Source organism: Penaeus vannamei, chromosome 35 (assembly GCF_042767895.1).
Source record: "Penaeus vannamei isolate JL-2024 chromosome 35, ASM4276789v1, whole genome shotgun sequence".
Taxonomy (NCBI): domain Eukaryota; kingdom Metazoa; phylum Arthropoda; class Malacostraca; order Decapoda; family Penaeidae; genus Penaeus; species Penaeus vannamei.
In genome coordinates, this window is record NC_091583.1 from 6,637,133 (window position 1) to 6,657,132 (window position 20,000).

Consider the following 20,000-nt stretch of genomic DNA (forward strand, 5'->3'; position numbering starts at 1 on the left):
TAGCTCGTCGGAAGAACAAAAGTACTACTGCTACTACTACTACTAATGATTATGATGAAAATAATGATAATGAAATAATAAACATGCAATTCAATCCATAACCGTTTTTTTCTCCCTTATTCAGTCATGAAGCATCTGTGTCACATATAATTTGGTGCCGTAAACGTTTTGGAAAAAAAAATCCCCCTAAAAGATTAAAAAAAAAAAGCACGGGGAAAACGTCGTATGATACTTTCCCGCCAAAAGGCTTACTCTGAACATATTTGCTTTAAAAAATAAATCACCACTACATGCGATATTAATGTTTGCTATTATCTTTCCCTTCCTTTCTACAATATTAACCATCGATAACAATGGTTAATATTGCTGAATAAGGGCTACAGTCAACTGACGACCGAGAAAGTAGCGCCTTATCAATCGATGTTTTATAACAATTAAACGGAAGATATTAAATGAGCGTTTCAAGCCTGAACAAGGAAACATAAATTAATATGTAAGGAATTTTTGTTTTCGCCCTTTGGATGAACATTTGGGTTAAATGGTAATCAGCCTATAAATGTTATAGGAAAAGAAAATGAAATATAAGTATTTTACTCGCTTTTTGCTACTCGGGGCATATGTAACAAATGGTGTCTTCTTGCGTTTTATGAGGAAAAATAAAACGTGTTAGGCTCCATTTACCTTGTATAGTAATATTTTTATACAGACCTTACAATTATGCCTGAACTGCTATCTAAAAGCATCTCTTCTTTTTTTCTTTTCTAGTTTTGATTATCTTCTCGTCTACATGTTTGTGTGAGACTTTCCTCAGGTTAGCAGATTCTTGGCCTTGATAACTTATGCATGTCAGACATTATGGCAACCCACCATGCCAAAGAGACTGGATGTTTTGATTTTCTTCACAAAATGATATGTGTACACTTAACGTTGATTAGTGCTCTGATCCTTTAAAGTTTTCTGATGAGGAATCGTTCTAGCTGGCAGGTAACTTTCATATAAGGTAGAAGGAACATAATAGTTGACATAGTAGCAATAATTGTTTGTGATAATAGTTACTTCATCAGTATTGTGTCCAGTTAAATTATAGTGGCCTAATGTGGATATGCGGGTAATGGAAATAGGATATTTGCGATGAGTGTCATATAAGTGACAACTATCGCTATCCCTTCTAAGCGTGTACCTCTTTGGGTCAGCATTCCTGTTTGCTTTGCAAAAGTAAAAATCACAGATTTTTGGAATTGTGCAGGATGTCACTTTTTTCACTTTTTTATTTCTACTGCAAATTATTAAAAGTATTTAATTAATCATCATAATAGATATATGTATGTATATGTACAGTCAGATTTTAAAAAGTATTATTACCAATACTTGTGGAATGTAAGGACCTAAACGCTAGTCTCGGTCAGTCTTGCCAACTACATTTTTCAAAATCGACCGAAAAATTCACCAGAAAAAGGTAAAACATCTCTTAAAAATGTCACTAGATTTGCTAAAAATGAATCATGTTACTCTTGCGAATTTTAGAATTTACCCAACCAGATTGATTTGCTAAATTTAGCGTAATATCGCCAGAATGGCAACACCTCTTGTGTTGTGGGTGGGGCATCTTCTTAGACCCTCACAGGGCTGGTTTTGTCTTGTGGTGATATCAGTATTACACTAACAAATCCAAGTGACTCGTCAAACGCCCCCTAACCCTGAGGCAAGGACGCCAAAGTTGTCAGGAACAAGTAAGCCAACAAGACAACTCTACCTGGTTGATCACCATGCAAGGTGGATGGTGAAAGCTATTTACTTCATGAAATTGGCCTTGATTGGAGAGTAATTTTTCATGAATAAGCGAGAGATGAACTCGGTGGTATGCGTATCAGAGTTTGTGGGACTTTTCTATGCTAAATACTTCTTGACTTCATCTCTTAGCTCCCAAACAGCACTGAAGGATCTCAGAATTAGGCAGGACCTTTTGGAATATCGAAGCTTCCGTCTAGTCTTAGCAGAAGCTTGCCTACAGCCAATTCAAAGGCTCCTATGGTATTTCACCCCTCAGTTGGTTGTTCTGGCATTGGCTGATACTTGTCTTGGCAGTGCTGAAAGAGAATCCATGGCTCAGAGAAGCTGTATCACTCTGTCACACCTGTGCAATTCAATACTGGAAAAACCAGCTTCCCAACTGCAGACAGCAGCAGCCTCAGCAATTTAACAAATTTTACTTCTATGGAATCCTGGCTCATGGTTGATCTTTTGGGACATGTGAATGGCACTTGGTCAGATGATGAAAATTATGAGAAGTTTGTCAAGTTCGCAAGAAACATTAATGTTGTCAATGATCTAGCAAAACGAGGCATAAAGCTAATCACAGACTTTATAAATATGTGCCAAGATGAAGCTCAAAAACAAGCTTTACTTTTGACTATTTAATATCACCGTCAGCAATTTCCTGACTTTAACAATACACTAGAGAAAATTAACTGTTGACATTTAGCCCTACTGCAATTTGGAATTAAAGACAAGTCTATAGTATGTTTTTAAGCAAAGTGAAGTTTGTATAACAATATATGTACAATGATTCATATCAGTCTTGATAGTGTTTATAAGACAATTGTTAATCTCAATCCATCTACTGAATAAATGATTGCATTTGATATTATTATTAAAAAATACCCATTGTAATCTGTTTTATCATAATTATATGTATTAATTGTCTTTTGATTTGTAATATACTAGCAACTACAATGTGAGGACTACATATTTTGCTCTCAGACTTTTGAAAAACGGCTCATAACCACTGGAATTATTATTATTATTATTATTTTCATGATATAACACCTAATGTGTTGAAAGTGGCATAAAACCCCATTCAGTCAATCAATGCAGTTGTAATTAGGTTCTGACCAGAATATAAAATGTTCTGAGTTGAATTATTGGTTGGTGCAGCTTATTTTGCTTGACAGGGCACAATTTTGTATCTGAAATTCTAAAATATGTATTATTTTCCCCCACTACCTAACTGTATGACAATAAACTTTCATCAAATATAACTTTTGACAGTTTAGGTATATTCCTTGAACCTGAAAACCATAGAAAAGACATATTACATGCCATATTAACATGTTTTTTAAGGTCAATGTACGTGAAAATCTGTATTGTGGGCGCTATTTTGAAAAAAATGGCCACCCACCGCCAATTTTGGCAAGAAAATTCTGAAAATTGTGCATTTGTGTTTTGAGACATATTGGACTCGAATAAAACATAGCCTCTTTGGATATCTTTAAAATTGTGCGTTTGTGTTTTGAGGTATATTGGACTCGAATAAAACAGCCTCTTTGGATATCTTGAAAAAAGTGCAAAATGAAACACCGTAGTGGAGACGTGTCACTGTTTGGGAGGAGCTATCGTTGCTCTTCTTATTGCTGGAGTAAGTAGTGAGATTGTGTGACACCTGAGCATTGCAAAATCAACCATAGCCAGGTGGATCAGAAGATACGGGGACACACGATTCGACCGACCTGCTCCGAAGGAAAGTAATACACTGCTTATGAATTTTTTGATCATTAAAAAATAGTTGTAAATACTTTAAATCCGATATCATGATTTTTTTTTTTTTTTATATATGAATCAGGCAATCAGGCTGATAAGAGATCTTCCTTCTGGGACACGGTTGTTTTCTGTGTCGACAAAACATTCTCTTCAGAAGGAATGTGGGAGATAAAACATGTTTGGTGCACAGCAAACACCAAGTAAGTGAGTTGGTTCATTCTGTGTAAATGTAGTAACTATTCGAAGATCCACCTTTAGACAGCTGGTAACATTTTAAATATTTGTAATATTTATTTCTTCACTATAGATAGAAGCCCCAAAACAAGGTGGAGAGCACAAGGAGCGACAGAATCACTGCTAGCTTGTTTGGGTGGATGTGCTTGAGCAGAGAAGGCGTGATGGATGACATGGGCAGAGTGCGATTCACGAGCGCAAATCACGTGGATGTTCTCAAAGATGTTTTGTTACCCACAGTGAGAACTATAGATTTCCCTAAACCAGAACTTGAGCTGTCATCTCCTTTGTAATATAACCCCAGACGCGAACTCTTTGCATCTAGGGTTTGATGTTGGACATTAAGGGCTCATGACGTCATCGTTTATAGAGGAGAATCCTATCACCTGGTTCAGAACAAGTTCTGCCCCCTTGCTTCTGCACATGTGTGACAGTATTTCTTCCCCAGGGCCCTTCACTGAGCGTTAGGTCAGATGCCAGTAAGATTAAGTTAGTTTTGATTACAGCAGAAAATAAATTGCTAAACAGGCAAGTCACCGGTGCTCTTAAAACTTTCATATCTCTGTAATAATACTTCAAGGAAAAAACAATTTACAAGCTCAAACAGAATGAAAACACCATGTAAATCTACACCATTTCCAGTCGTAAACACTGCGTCCAGAAAATGAATCCCTTGGCTTCAGCATTGTGTATATAAAGCATTGATTTCTTAAGAACAAAAAGTTTTATATTTTGTATATACCTGATATAAATTAAAACTCAAAGGAATTATATCTTTGGATTGTCCGTCAATATTATTTAGACTGCAGGTCTTTAAAAATCGAGTATTTGTCATACGATTGCATTCGGACACTGCTCGAAAAAAACTGATACCGCACGAGCGGCGAGGTGCGATGCAAGCGAATTTCCATATCAAGAGTCAAAATATATTTGAATAATATATTTTGAATAAAATATGACTGAATAGGGAAACTGAGGAACCAGGGTTAGCTGTCCACGTCCCCAGCGCCAACGACCAGCGACCTGTTCTTCAGTGGTTCCTTGACCACGGGTCACAGTTTGACCCGGACGGCTCCACCGGGAATCTCCCCACGCGCGCTCCTGCTTGTCGCGGCTCTAGGGCTCCCTCTGAGGAGCTAAACCCCGAGGAAGGGATCTTAAAGTGACCTCGGAGGAGCTAAACCCCGAGGAAGTGATCTTGGAAGAAGTGACCTCGGAGGAGCGAAACCCCAAGGAAGTGACCTCGGAGGAGTTAAACTCCGAGGAAGTGACCTCGGAGGAGCTGGACCCTGAGGAGGGGATCTTGAAGTGACCTCGGAGGAGCTAAACCCCGAGGAAGTGATCTTGGAAGAAGTGACCTCGGAGGAACTAAACCCCGAGGAAGTGTTCTTGGAGGAAGTGACCTCGGAGGAGCTTAAACCCGAGGAGGGGATCTTGAAGTGACCTCGGAGGAGCTAAACCCTGAGAAAGTGATCTTGGAAGAAGTGACCGGATGAGCTAAACATCGAGGAAGTAATCTTATGGGAAGTGACCTCGGAGGAGCTAAACCCCAAGGAAGTGTTCTTGGGGGAAGTGACCTCGGAGGAGCTAAACCCCGAGGAATTGTTCTTGGAGGAAGTGACCTCAGAGGAGCTAAACCCCAAGTAGGGGATCTTGAAGTGACCTCGGAGGAGCTAAACCCCGAGGAAGTTATCTTGGAAGAAGTGATCTCGGAGGAACTAAACACCGAGGAAGTGATCTTGGAAGAAGTGACATCGGAGGAGCTAAACCCCGAGGAGGGGATCTTATAGGAAGTGACCTCGGAGGAGCTAAACCCCGAGGAAGTGATCTTGGAGGAAGTGACCTCGGAGGAGCTAAACCCCGAGGAAGTTATCTTGGAAGAAGTGATCTCGGAGGAACTAAACACCGAGGAAGTGATCTTGGAAGAAGTGACCTCGGAGGAGCTAAACCCCGAGGAAGTGACCTCAGAGGAGCTAAACCCCGAGTAAGTGTTCTTGGAGGAAGTGACCTCGGAGGAGTTAAACCCCGAGGAAGTGTTCTTGGAGGAAGTGACGTCGGAGGAGCTAAACCCCAAGGAAGTGACCCCGGAGGAGCTAAACACCGAGGAAGTGATCTTGGAGGAAGTGACCTCGAAGGAGCTAAACCCCGGGGAAGTGTTCATGGAGGAAGTGACATCGGAGGAGCTAAACCCCGAGGAATAGGCCGAGGAAGTGATATTGGAGGAAGTGACTTCGGAGGAACTAAACCCAAAGGAAGTGTTCTTGGAGGAAGTGACCTCGGAGGAGCTAAACCCCGAGGAAGTGATCTTGGAGGAAGTGACCTCGGAGGAGGTAAACCCCGAGGAAGTGTTCTTGGAGGAAGTGACCTCGGAGGAGCTAAACCCCGAGGAAGTGACCTCGGAGGAGCTAAACCCCGAGAAAGTGTTCTTGGAGGAAGTGACCTTGGAGGAGCTAAACCCCGCGGAAGTGTTCTTGGAGGAAGTGACCTTGGAGGAGCTAAACCCGAGGAAGTGTTCTTGGAGGAAGTGACCTCGGAGGATCTAAACCCCGAGGAAGTGTTCTTGGAGGAAGTGACCTCGGAGAAGCTAAATCCCGAGGAAGTGTTCTTGGAGGAAGTGACCTCGGAGGAGCTAAACCCCGAGGAAGTGTTCTTGGAGGAAGTGACCTTGGAGGAGCTAAACCCCGAGTAAGTGTTCTTGAAGGAAGTGACCTCGGAGGAGTTAACCCCGAGGAAGTGATGTTGCAGGAAGTGACCTCGGAGGAGGTAAACCCCGAGGAAGTGACCTCGGAGGAGCTAAACCCCGAAGAAAGTGACCTCGGAGGAGCTAAACTCCGAGGAAGTGACCTCGGAGGAGCTAAACCCCGAGGAAGTGACCTCGGAGGAGCTAAACTCCGAGGAAGTGACCTCGGAGGAGCTAAACCCTGAGGAAGTGTTCTTGGAGGAAGTGACCTCGGAGGAGCTAAACCCCGAGTAAGTGTTCTTGAAGGAAGTGACCTCGGAGGAGTTAACCCCGAGGAAGTGATGTTGCAGGAAGTGACCTCGGAGGAGCTAAACCCCGAGGAAGTGACCTCGGAGGAGCTAAACCCCGAAGAAAGTGACCTCGGAGGAGCTAAACTCCGAGGAAGTGTTCTTGGAGGAAGTGACCTCGGAGGAGCTAAACCCCGAGTAAGTGTTCTTGAAGGAAGTGACCTCGGAGGAGTTAACCCCGAGGAAGTGATGTTGCAGGAAGTGACCTCGGAGGAGCTAAACCCCGAGGAAGTGACCTCGGAGGAGCTAAACCCCGAAGAAAGTGACCTCGGAGGAGCTAAACCCCGAGGAAGTGTTCTTGGAGGAAGTGACCTCGGAGGAGCTAAACCCCGAGGAAGTGATCTTGGAGGAAGTGACCTCGGAGGAGCTAAACCCCGAGGAAGTAACCTCGGAGGAGCTAAACCCCGAGGAAGTGACCTCGGAGGAGCTAAACCCCGAGGAAGTGACCTCGGAGGAGCTAAACCCCGAGGAAGTGACCTCGGAGGAGCTAAACCCCGAGGAAGTAACCTCGGAGGAGCTAAACCCCGAGGAAGTGACCTCGGAGGAGCTAAACCCCGAGGAAGTGTTTTTGGAGGAAGTGACCTCGGAGGAGTTAAACTCCGAGGAAGTGACCTCGGAGGAGCTGAACCCCGAGGAAGTGTTCTTGGGGGAAGTGACCTCGGAGGAGCTAAACCCCGAGGAAGTGTTCTTGGAGGAAGTGACCTCAGAGGAGCTAAACCCCGAGGAAGTGATCTTGGAAGAAGTGACCTCAGAGGAGCTAAACCCCGAGGAAGTGTTCTTGGAAGAAGTGACCTCAGAGGAGCTAAACCCCGAGGAAGTGATCTAGGAAGAAGTGACCTCGGAGAAGCTAAACCCCGAGAAAGTGATCTTATAGGAAGTGACCCCGGAGGAGCTAAACCCCGAGGAATAGGCCTAGGAAGTGATCTTGGAGGAAGTGACCTCGGAGGAGCTAAACCCCGAGAAAGTGTTCTTGGAGGAAGTGACCTTCTAGGAGCTAATCCCCGAGAAAGTGTTCTTGGAGGAAGTGACCTCGGAGGCGCTAAACCCCGAGGAAGTGTTCTTGGAGGAAGTGACCTTGTAGGAGCTAATCCCCGAGAAAGTGTTCTTGGAGGAAGTGACCTCGGAGGCGCTAAACCCCGAGGAAGTGACCTCGGAGGAGCTAAACCCCGAGGAAGTGACCTAGGAGGAGCTAAACCCCGAGGAATTGACCTCGGAGGAGCTAAACTCCGAGGAAGTGACCTCGGAGGAGCTAAACCCCGAGGAAGTGTTTTTGGAGTAAGTGACGTCGGACGAGCTAAACCCCCGAGGAAGGGATCTTGGAGGAAGTGGCCTCGGAGGAGCTAAACCCCGAGGAAGTGATATTGGAGGAAGTGGCCTCGGAGGAGCTAAACCCCGAGGAAGTGATCTTGGAGGAAGTGACCTCGGAGTAGCTAAACCCCGAGGAAGTGACCTCGAAGGAGCTAAACCCCGAGGAAGTGGCCTCGGAGGAGCCAAACCCCGAGGAAGTATTCCTGGGGGAAGTGACCTAGGAGGAGCTAAACCCCGAGGAAGTGATCTTGGAGGAAGTGACCTCGAAGGAAGTAAACCCCGAGGAAGTGATCTTGGAAGAAGTGACCTTGGAGGAGCTAAACCCCGAGAAAGTGATCTTATAGGAAGTGACCTCGGAGGAGCTAAACCCCGAGGAAGTGACCTCGGAGGAGCTAAACCCCGAGAAAGTGTTCTTGGGGGAAATGAACTCGGAGGAGCTAAACCCCGAAGAAGTGACCTCGGAACTGAACTCCGAGGAAGTGATCTTGGAGGAAGTGTCCCCGGAGGAGTTAAACCCCGAGGAAGTGTTCTTGGAGGAAGTGACCTCGGAGGAGCTTAACCCCGAGGAGGGGATCCTGAAGTGACCTCGGAGGAGCTAAACCCCGAGGAAGTGATCTTGGAGGAAGTGACCTCGGAGGAGCTTAAACCCGAGGAGGGGATCTTGGAAGAAGTGACCGGATGAGCTAAACACCGAGGAAGTAATCTTGGAAGAAGTGACCTAGGAGAAGCCAAACCCCGAGGAAGTGTTCTTGGGGGAAGTGAACTCGGAGGAACTAAACCCCGAGGAAGTGACCTCGGAGCTGAACTCCGAGCAAGTGATCATATAGGAAGTGACCTCGGAGGAACTAAACCCCGGGGAAATGATCTAGGAGGAAGTGACCTCGGAGGAGTTAAACCCCGAGGAAGTGTTTTTGGAGGAAGTGACCTCGGAGGAGCTAAACCCCGAGGAAGTGTTTTTGGAGGAAGTGACCTCGGAGGAGCTAAACCCCGGGGAAGTGTTCTTGGAGGAAGTGACCTCGGAGGAGCTAAACCCCGAGGAAGTGTTTTTGGAGGAAGTGACCTCGGAGGAGCTAAACCCCGGGGAAGTGTTTTTGGAGGAAGTGACCTCGGAGGAGTTAAACCCCGAGGAAGTGTTCTTGGAGGAAGTGACCTCGGAGGAGTTAAACCCCGAGGAAGTGTTTTTGGAGGAAGTGACCTCGGAGGAGCTAAACCCCGGGGAAGTGTTCTTGGAGGAAGTGACCTCGGAGGAGCTAAGCCCCGAGGAAGTGACCTCGGAGCTGAACTCCGAGGAAGTGATCTTGGAGGAAGTGACCTCGGAGGAGTTAAACCCCGAGGAAGTGTTTTTGGAGGAAGTGACCTCGGAGGAGCTAAACCCCGGGGAAGTGTTCTTGGAGGAAGTGACTTCGGAGGAGCTAAACCTAAAGGAAGTGACCTCGGAGGAGCTAAACCGAGGAATAGGCCGAGGAAGTGATCTTGGAGGAAGTGACCTCGAAGGAGCTAAACCCCGAGGAAGTGTTCATGGAGGAAGTGACCTCGGAGGAGCTAAACCCCGAGGAAGTGTTTTTGGAGGAAGTGACCTCGGAGGAGCTAAACCCCGAGGAAGTGTTTTTGGAGGAAGTGACCTCGGAGGAGCTAAACCCCGGGGAAGTGTTCTTGGAGGAAGTGACCTCGGAGGAGCTAAACCCCGAGGAAGTGTTTTTGGAGGAAGTGACCTCGGAGGAGCTAAACCCCGGGGAAGTGTTTTTGGAGGAAGTGACCTCGGAGGAGTTAAACCCCGAGGAAGTGTTCTTGGAGGAAGTGACCTCGGAGGAGTTAAACCCCGAGGAAGTGTTTTTGGAGGAAGTGACCTCGGAAGAGCTAAACCCCGGGGAAGTGTTCTTGGAGGAAGTGACCTCGGAGGAGCTAAGCCCCGAGGAAGTGACCTCGGAGCTGAACTCCGAGGAAGTGATCTTGGAGGAAGTGACCTCGGAGGAGTTAAACCCCGAGGAAGTGTTTTTGGAGGAAGTGACCTCGGAGGAGCTAAACCCCGGGGAAGTGTTCTTGGAGGAAGTGACTTCGGAGGAGCTAAACCTAAAGGAAGTGACCTCGGAGGAGCTAAACCGAGGAATAGGCCGAGGAAGTGATCTTGGAGGAAGTGACCTCGAAGGAGCTAAACCCCGAGGAAGTGTTCATGGAGGAAGTGACCTCGGAGGAGCTAAACCCCGAGGAATAGGCCGAGGAAGTGATATTGGAGGAAGTGACCTCGAAGGAGCTAAACCCCGAGAAAGTGTTCTTGGAGGAAGTGACCTCGGAGGAGCTAAACCTCGAGAAAGTGTTCTTGGAGGAAGTGACCTCGAAGGAGCTAAACCCCGAGAAAGTGTTCTTAGAGGAAGTGACCTCGGAGGAGCTAAACCCCGGGGAAGTGTTCTTGGAGGAAGTGACTTCGGAGGAGCTAAACCCCAAGGAAGTATTCTTGGAGGAGGTGACCTCGGAGGAGCTAAACCCCGAGGAAGTGACCTCGGAAGAGCTAAACCCCGAGGAAGTGATCTTGGAAGAAGTGACCTCGGAGGAGCTAAACCCCGAGGAAGTGTTCATGGAGGAAGTGACCTCGGAGGAGCTAAACCCCGAGGAAGTGACCTCGGAAGAGCTAAACTCCGAGGAAGTGATTTTGGAGGAAGTGACCTCGGAGGAGCTAAACCCCGGGGAAGTGTTCATGGAGGAAGTGACCTCGGAGGAGCTAAACCCCGAGGAAGTGACCTCGGAGGAGCTAAACCCCGAGGAAGTGACCTCGGAAGAGCTAAACTCCGAAGAAGTGATTTTGGAGGAAGTGACCTCGGAGGAGCTAAACCCCGGGGAAGTGACCTCGGAAGAGCTAAACTCCGAGGAAGTGACCTCGGAAGAGCTAAACCCCGAGGAAGTGACCTCGGAGGAGCTAAACCCCGAGGAAGTGACCTCGGAAGAGCTAAACTCCGAGGAAGTGATTTTGGAGGAAGTGACCTCGGAGGAGCTAAACCCCGGGGAAGTGTTCATGGAGGAAGTGACCTCGGAGGAGCTAAACCCCGAGGAAGTGACCTCGGAGGAGCTAAACCCCGAGGAAGTGACCTCGGAAGAGCTAAACTCCGAAGAAGTGATTTTGGAGGAAGTGACCTCGGAGGAGCTAAACCCCGGGGAAGTGACCTCGGAAGAGCTAAACTCCGAGGAAGTGACCTCGGAAGAGCTAAACCCCGAGGAAGTGACCTCGGAGGAGCTAAACCCCGAGGAAGTGACCTCGGAAGAGCTAAACTCCGAGGAAGTGATCTTGGAGGAAGTGACCTCGGAGGAGCTGAACCCCGAGGAAGTGACCTCGGAGGAGCTAAACCCCGAGGAAGTGATCTTGGAGGAAGTGACCTCGGAGGAGCTAAACCCCGAGGAAGTGTTCTTGGAGGAAGTGACCTCGGTGGAGCTGAACCCCGAGGAAGTGTTCTTGGAGGAAGTGACCTCGGAGGAGCTAAACCCCGGGGAAGTGATCTTGGAGGAAGTGACCTCGGAGGAGCTAAACCCCGAGGAAGTGACCTCGGAGGAGCTAAACCCCGAGGAAGTGACCTCGGAGGAGCTAAACCCCGAGGAAGTGATCTTGGAGGAAGTGACCTCGGAGGAGCTAAACCCCGAGGAAGTGACCTCGGAGGAGCTAAACCCCGAGGAAGTGACCTCGGAGGAGCTAAACCCCGAGGAAGTGACCTCGGAGGAGCTAAACCCCGAGGAAGTGATCTTGGAGGAAGTGACCTCGGAGGAGCTAAACCCCGAGGAAGTGACCTCGGAGGAGCTAAACCCCGAGGAAGTGATCTTGGAGGAAGTGACCTCGGAGGAGCTAAACCCCGAGGAAGTGATCTTGGAGGAAGTGACCTCGGAGGAGCTAAACCCCGAGGAAGTGATCTTGGAGGAAGTGACCTCGGAGGAGCTAAACCCCGAGGAAGTGACCTCGGAGGAGCTAAACCCCGAGGAAGTGATCTTGGAGGAAGTGACCTCGGAGGAGCTAAACCCCGAGGAAGTGACCTCGGAGGAGCTAAACCCCGAGGAAGTGATCTTGGAGGAAGTGACCTCGGAGGAGCTAAACCCCGAGGAAGTGATCTTGGAGGAAGTGACCTCGGAGGAGCTAAACCCCGAGGAAGTGATCTTGGAGGAAGTGACCTCGGAGGAGCTAAACCCCGAGGAAGTGTTCTTGGAGGAAGTGACCTCAGAGGAGCTAAACCCCGAGGAAGTGTTCTTGGAGGAAGTGACCTCTGAGGAGCTAAACCCCGAGGAAGTGATCTTGGAGGAAGTGACCTCGGAGGAGCTAAACCCCGGGGAAGTGATCTTGGAGGAAGTGACCTCGGAGGAGCTAAAAACCGACAGTGACATCGGAGGAGCTAAACCCCGAGGAAGTGATCTTGGAGGAAGTGACCTCGGAGGAGCTAAACCCCGAGGAAGTGATCTTGGAGGAAGTGACCTCGGAGGAGCTAAACCCCGAGGAAGTGTTCTTGGATGAAGTGACCTCAGAGGAGCTAAACCCCGAGGAAGTGTTCTTGGAGGAAGTGACCTCGGAGGAGCTAAACCCCGAGGAAGTGATCTTGGAGGAAGTGACCTCAGAGGAGCTAAACCCCGAGGAAGTGTTCTTGGAGGAAGTGACCTCTGAGGAGCTAAACCCCGAGGAAGTGATCTTGGAGGAAGTGACCTCGGAGGAGCTAAACCCCGAGGAAGTGTTCTTGGAGGAAGTGTCCTCTGAGGAGCTAAACCCCGAGGAAGTGTTCTTGGAGGAAGTGACCTCGGAGGAGCTAAACCCCGAGGAAGTGATCTTGGAGGAAGTGACCTCGTAGGAGCTAAACCCCGGAGAATAGGCCGAGGAAGTGATTTTGGAGGAAGTGACCTCGGAGGAACTAAACCCCAAGGAAGTATTCTTGGAGGAGGTGACCTCGGAGGAGCTAAATCCCGAGGAAGTGATCTTGGAGGAAGTGACCTCGGAGGAGCTAAACCCCGAGGAAGTGATCTTGGAGGAAGTGACCTCGGAGGAGCTAAAAACCGACAGTGACCTCGGAGGAGCTAAACCCCGAGGAAGTGATCTTGGAGGAAGTGACCTCGGAGGAGCTAAAAACCGACAGTGACCTCGGAGGAGCTAAACCCCGAGGAAGTGATCTTGGAGGAAGTGACCTCGGAGGAGCTAAAAACCGACAGTGACCTCGGAGGAGCTAAACCCCGAGGAAGTGATCTTGGAGGAAGTGACCTCGGAGGAGCTGAACCCCGAGGAAGTTTTCTTTGAGGAAGTGACCTCTGTGGAGCTAAACTTCGAGGAAGTGATCTTGGAGGAAGTGACCTCGGAGGAGCTAAACCCCGAGGAAGTGACCTTGGAGGAGCTAAACCCCGAGAAAGTGTTCTTGGAGGAAGTGACCTTGGAGGAGCTAAACCCCGAGGAAGTGACCTCGGAGGAGCTAAACCCCGAGGAAGTGTTCTTGGAGGAAGTGACCTTGGAGGAGCTAAACCCCGAGGAAGTGTTCTTGGAGGAAGTGACCTTGGAGGAGCTAAACCCCGAAGAAGTGTTTTTGGAGGAAGTGACCTTGGAGGAGCTAAACCCCGAGCAAGTGTTCTTGGAGGAAGTGACCTCGGAGGAGCTAAACCCCGAGGAAGTGACCTCGGAGGAGCTAAACCCCGAGGAAGTGACCTCGGAGGAGCTAAACCCCGAGGAAGTGTTCCTGGAGGAAGTGACCTCGGAGGAGCTAAATCCCGAGGAAGTGTTCCTGGAGGAAGTGATCTAGGAGGAGCTAAACCCCGAGGAAGTGTTTTTGGAGGAAGTGACCTTGGAGGAGCTAAACCCCGAGTAAATGTTCTTGGAGGAAGTGACCTCGGAGGAGCTAAACCCCGAGGAAGTGACCTCGGAGGAGCTAAACCTCGAGAAAGTGTTCTTGGAGGAAGTGACCTTGGAGGAGCTAAACCCCGAGAAAGTGTTCTTGGAGGAAGTGACCTCGGAGGAGCTAAACCCCGAGGAAGTTATGTTAGAGGAAGTGACCTCGGAGGAGCTAAACCCCGAGGAAGTGACCTCGGAGGAGCTAAACCCCGAGGAAGTGACCTCGGAGGAGCTAAACCCCGAGGAAGTGACCTCGGAGGAGCTAGACCCCGAGGAAGTGTTCTTGGAGGAAGTGACCTTGGACGAGCTAAACCCCCGAGGAAGTGATCTTGGAGGAAGTGGCCTCGGAGGAGCTAAACCCCGAGGAAGTGACCTCGGAGGAGCTAAACCCCGATAAAGTGTTCTTGGAGGAAGTGACCTCGGAGGAGCTAAACCCCGAGGAAGTGACCTCAGAGGAGCTAAACCCCGAGGAAGTGATCTTGGAGGAAGTGACCTCGGAGGAGCTAAACCCCGAGGAAGTGACCTCGGAGGAGCTAAACCCCGAGGAAGTGACCTCGGAGGAGCTAAACCCCGAGGAAGTGTTCTTGGAGGAAGTGACCTTGGACGAGCTAAACCCCTGAGGAAGTGATCTTGAAGGAAGTGGCCTCGGAGGAGCTAAACCCCGAGGAAGTGTTCTTGGAGGAAGGGACCTCGGAGGAGCTAAACCCCGAGGAAGTGACCTCAGAGGAGCTAAACCCCGAGGAAGTGACCTCGGAGGAGCTAAACCCCGAGGAAGTGACCTCGGAGGAGCTAAACCCCGAGGAAGTGTTCTTGGAGGAAATGGCCTCGGAGGAGCTAAACCCCGAGGAAGTGACCTCGCAGGAGCTAAACCCCGAGGAAGTGACCTCGGAGGAGCTAAACCCCGAGGAAGTAACCTCGGAGGAGCTAAACCCCGAGGAAGTGATCTTGGAGGAAGTGACCTCGGAGGAGCTAAACCCCGAGGAAGTGACCTCGGAGGAGCTAAACCTCGAGAAAGAGTTCTTGGAAGAAGTGACCTCGGAGGAGCTAAACCCCGAGGAAGTGATCTTGGAGGAAGTGACCTCGGAGGAGCTAAACCCCGAGGAAGTAACCTCGGAGGAGCTAAACCCCGAGGAAGTGATCTTGGAGGAAGTGACCTCGGAGGAGCTAAACCCCGAGGAAGTGACCTCGGAGGAGCTAAACCTCGAGAAAGAGTTCTTGGAAGAAGTGACCTCGGAGGAGCTAAACCCCGAGGAAGTGTTCTTGGAAGAAGTGACCTCGGAGGAGCTAAACCCCGAGGAAGTGATCTTGGAGGAAGTGACCTCGGAGGAGCTAAACCCCGAGGAAGTGACCTCGAAGGAGCTAAACCCCGAGAAAGTGATCTTGGAGGAAGTGACCTCGGAGGAGCTAAACCCCGAGGAAGTGTTCTTGGAAGAAGTGACCTCGGAGGAGCTAAACCTCGAGAAAGAGTTCTTGGAAGAAGTGACCTCGGAGGAGCTAAACCTCGAGAAAGAGTTCTTGGAAGAAGTGACCTCGGAGGAGCTAAACCCCGAGGAAGTGTTCTTGGAGGAAGTGACCTCGGAGGAGCTAAACCCCGAGGAAGTGATCTTGGAGGAAGTGACCTCGGAGGAGCTAAACCCCGAGGAAGTGACCTCGAAGGAGCTAAACCCCGAGAAAGTGATCTTGGAGGAAGTGACCTCGGAGGAGCTAAACCCCGAGGAAGTGTTCTTGGAAGAAGTGACCTCGGAGGAGCTAAACCCCGAGGAAGTGACCTCGGAGGAGCTAAACCCCGAGGAAGTGACCTCGGAGGAGCTAAACCCCGAGGAAGTGTTCTTGGAGGAAGTGACCTCGGAGGAGCTAAACCCCGAGAAAGTGATCTTGGAGGAAGTGACCTCGGAGGAGCTAAACACCGGGGAAGTGATATTGGAGGAAGTGACCTCGGAGGAGCTAAACTCCGGGGAATAGGCCGAGGAAGTGATCTTGGAGGAAGTGACCTCTGAGGAGCTAAACCCCGAGAAAGTGGTTTTATAGGAAGTGACCTCGGAGGAGCTAAACCCCGAGAAAGTGATCTTGGAGGAAGTGACCTTGGAGGAGCTAAACCCCGAGGAAGTGACCTCGGAGGAGCTAAACCCCGAGAAAGTGGTTTTATAGGAAGTGACCTCGGAGGAGCTAAACCCCGAGAAAGTGATCTTGGAGGAAGTGACCTTGGAGGAGCTAAACCCCGAGAAAGTGATCTTGGAGGAAGTTACCTCGGAGGAGCTAAACTCCGGGGAATAGGCCGAGGAAGTGATCTTGGAGGAAGTGACCTCTGAGGAGCTAAACCCCGAGAAAGTGGTTTTATAGGAAGTGACCTCGGAGGAGCTAAACCCCGAGAAAGTGATCTTGGAGGAAGTGACCTTGGAGGAGCTAAACCCCGAGGAAGTGACCTCGGAGGAGCTAAACCCCGAGAAAGTGGTTTTATAGGAAGTGACCTCGGAGGAGCTAAACCCCGAGAAAGTGATCTTGGAGGAAGTGACCTTGGAGGAGCTAAACCCCGAGGAAGTGACCTCGGAGGAGCTAAACCCCGAGGAAGTGATCTTGGAGGAGCTAAACCCCGAGGAAGTGACCTCGGAGGAGCTAAACCCCGAGTAAGTGACCTCGGAGGAGCTGAACCCCGAGGAAGTGTTCTTGGAGGAAGTGACCTCGGAGGAGCTAAACCCCGAGGAAGTGTTCTTGGAGGAAGTGACCTCGGAGGAGCTAAACCCCGAGGAAGTGATCTTGGAGGAAGTGACCTCGGAGGAGCTAAACCCCGAGGAAGTGACCTCGGAGGAGCTAAACCCCGAGGAAGTGTTCTTGGAGGAAGTGACCTTGGAGGAGCTAAACCCCGAGAAAGTGATCTTGGAGGAAGTTACCTCGGAGGAGCTAAACTCCGGGGAATAGGCCGAGGAAGTGATCTTGGAGGAAGTGACCTCTGAGGAGCTAAACCCCGAGAAAGTGACCTCGGAGGAGCTAAACCCCGAGGAAGTGTTCTTGGAGGAAGTGACCTCGGAGGAGCTAAACCGAGAGGAAGTGATCTTGCAGGAAGTGACCTTGGAGGAGCTAAATCCCGAGGAAGTGTTCTTGGAGGAAGTGACCTTGGAGGAGCTAAACCCCGAGGAAGTGATCTTGCAGGAAGTGACCTTGGAGGAGCTAAATCCCGAGGAAGTGTTTTTGGAGGAAGTGACCTTGGAGGAGCTAAACCCCGAGGAAGTGTTTTTGGAGGAAGTGACCTTGGAGGAGCTAAACTCCGAGTAAATGTTCTTGGAGGATGTGACCTTGGAGGAGCTGAACCCCGAGGAAGTGACCTCGGAGGAGCTAAACCCCGAGAAAGTGTTCTTGGAGGAAGTGACCTCGGAGGAGCTAAACCCCGAGGAAGTGACCTCGGAGGAGCTAAACCCCGAGTAAATGTTCTTGGAGGATGTGACCTCGGAGGAGCTAAACCCCGAGGAAGTGACCTCGGAGGAGCTAAACCCCAAGGAAGTGACCTCAGAGGAGCTAAACCCCGAGAAAGTGTTCTTGGAGGAAGTGACCTCGGAGGAGCTAAACCCCAAGGAAGTGACCTCAGAGGAGCTAAACCCCGAGGAAGTGACCTCGGAGGAGCTAAACCCCGAGGAAGTGACCTCGGAGGAGCTAAACCCCGAGGAAGTGTTCTTGGAGGAAGTGACCTCGGAGGAGCTAAACCCCAAGGAAGTGACCTCAGAGGAGCTAAACCCCGAGGAAGTGACCTCGGAGGAGCTAAACCCCGAGGAAGTGTTCTTGGAGGAAGTGACCTTGGACGAGCTAAACCCCCGAGGAAGTGATCTTGGAGGAAGTGGCCTCGGAGGAGCTAAACCCCGAGGAAGTGACCTCGGAGGAGCTAAACCCCGAGGAAGTGACCTCGGAGGAGCTAAACCCCGAGGAAGTGATCTTGGAGGAAGTGACCTCGGAGGAGTTAAACCCCGAGGAAGTGATCTTTGAGGAAGTGACCTCGGAGGAGCTCAACCCCGAGGAAGTGACCTCGGAGGAGCTAAACCCCGAGGAAGTGACCTCGCAGGAGCTAAACCCCGAGGAAGTGACCTCGGAGGAGCTAAACCCCGAGGAAGTGTTCTTGGAGGAAGTGACCTTGGACGAGCTAAACCCCCGAGGAAGTGATCTTGGAGGAAGTGCCCTCGGAGGAGCTAAACCCCGAGGAAGTGACCTCGGAGGAGCTAAACCCCGAGGAAGTGACCTCGGAGGAGCTAAACCCCGAGGAAGTGACCTCGGAGGAGCTAAACCCCCGAGGAAGGGATCTTGGAGGAAGTGACCTCGGAGGAGTTAAACCCCGAGGAAGTGATCTTTGAGGAAGTGACCTCGGAGGAGCTCAACCCCGAGGAAGTGACCTCGGAGGAGCTAAACCCCGAGGAAGTGACCTCGCAGGAGCTAAACCCCGAGGAAGTGACATCGGAGGAGCTAAACCCCGAGAAAGTGTTCTTGGAGGAAGTGACCTCGGAGGAGCTAAACCCCGAGAAAGTGTTCTTGGAGGAAGTGACCTCGGAGGAGCTAAACCCCGAGGAAGTGATGTTAGAGGAAGTGACCTCGGAGGAGCTAAACCCCGAGGAAGTGACCTCGGAGTAGCTGAACCCCGAGGAAGTGATCTTAGAGGAAGTGACCTCGGAGGAGCTGAACCCCGAGGAAGTGATCTTGGAAGAAGTGACCTCGGAGGAGCTAAACCTCGAGGAAGTGACCTCGGAGGAGCTAAACCCCGAGGAAGTGACCTCGGAGGAGCTAAACCCCGAGGAAGTGACCTCGGAGGAGCTAAACCCCGAGGAAGTGTTCTTGGAGGAAGTGACCTCGGAGGAGCTAAACCCCGAGGAAGTGTTCTTGGAGGAAGTGACCTCGGAGGAGCTAAACCCCGGGGAAGTGTTCTTGGAGGAAGTGACCTCGGAGGAGCTAAACCCCGAGGAAGTGTTCTTGGAGGAAGTGACCTCGGAGGAGCTAAACCCCGAGGAAGTGTTTTTGGAGGAAGTGGCCTCGGAGGAACTAACCCCCGAGGAAGTGATCTTGGAGGAAGTGGCCTCGGAGGAGCCAAACCCCCGAGGAAGGGATCTTGGAGGAAGTGATCTTGGAGGAGCTAAACCCCGAGGAAGTTATCTTGGAGGAAGTGACCTCAAAAGTGACGACATAAGTTAAAGGGAATCAAAAACGAGTATGCTGAAACAACTCGACCCACAACCAAATCAGCAAAATAAATCTAAAAATAATTTATCATAACGTCCTACATTGGCACACAAGACGACATAAACTGTGCAATACATACATTGCACAGAACCCAGACATTATTCTGAGAGAAAGTTGGAGCGAGCGAGAAAGAGTGAGGGAGAGAAAGGGGGGGGGGGAGAAAGATAGTCGTTCTATTGTATACACGTTCCGGATTTGATTCCCACAGCGTCGTGTCTTGAATTAAGTATAGGTCAGATTCAACGCACCTTTGTGCCAGGCGGCGGCATTCCCGTTGGCCAGTCAGCAATTTGTGACGTCACTTCCCAAAGTGGGAAAAAGGAGATGACAGCCTTGTTTCCTAATCTAGGATGACCGTCCCATTCACACATTAAATGTGATGAAGGCGTGGATTCGGCACACCCCGAGATTGTTATGTTGCCACATTCGCCTTAATCATCAGATTAAATCCCATCGAACATGTTTGAACAGCTATGGCCAGGTACATGCACATTGCACGCATCGGAACGGCTGCACAGCAATGAAGGGCAAAAGATGGTAACTGAACAAGTGGCGCCCATGCCACGATGCTTGAAAGCTATTTTAGCGGCAGAGGGAGGGAATACTAATTATTGAATTTATAAACCCGTATTATTATTATTTTTTTAAATCAACATACTTTAATATATATATATATATATATATATATATATATATATATATATATATATATATATATATATATGTATATATATATATATATATATATATATATATATATATATATATATATATATATATATATATATATATATATATATATGTGTGTGTGTGTGTGTGTGTGTGTGTGTGTGTGTGTGTGTGTGTGTGT

The 20,000-nt window shown here is 49.5% G+C and overlaps 1 protein-coding gene across 1 annotated transcript in view; it reads left to right on the plus strand.

The window, feature by feature from the left end:
* The window catches only part of LOC113808130 (collagen alpha-1(XVIII) chain), a 62,200-nt gene that overhangs the window by 5,483 nt on the left and 36,717 nt on the right, over positions 1 to 20,000 (plus strand). The window lies entirely within an intron of this gene.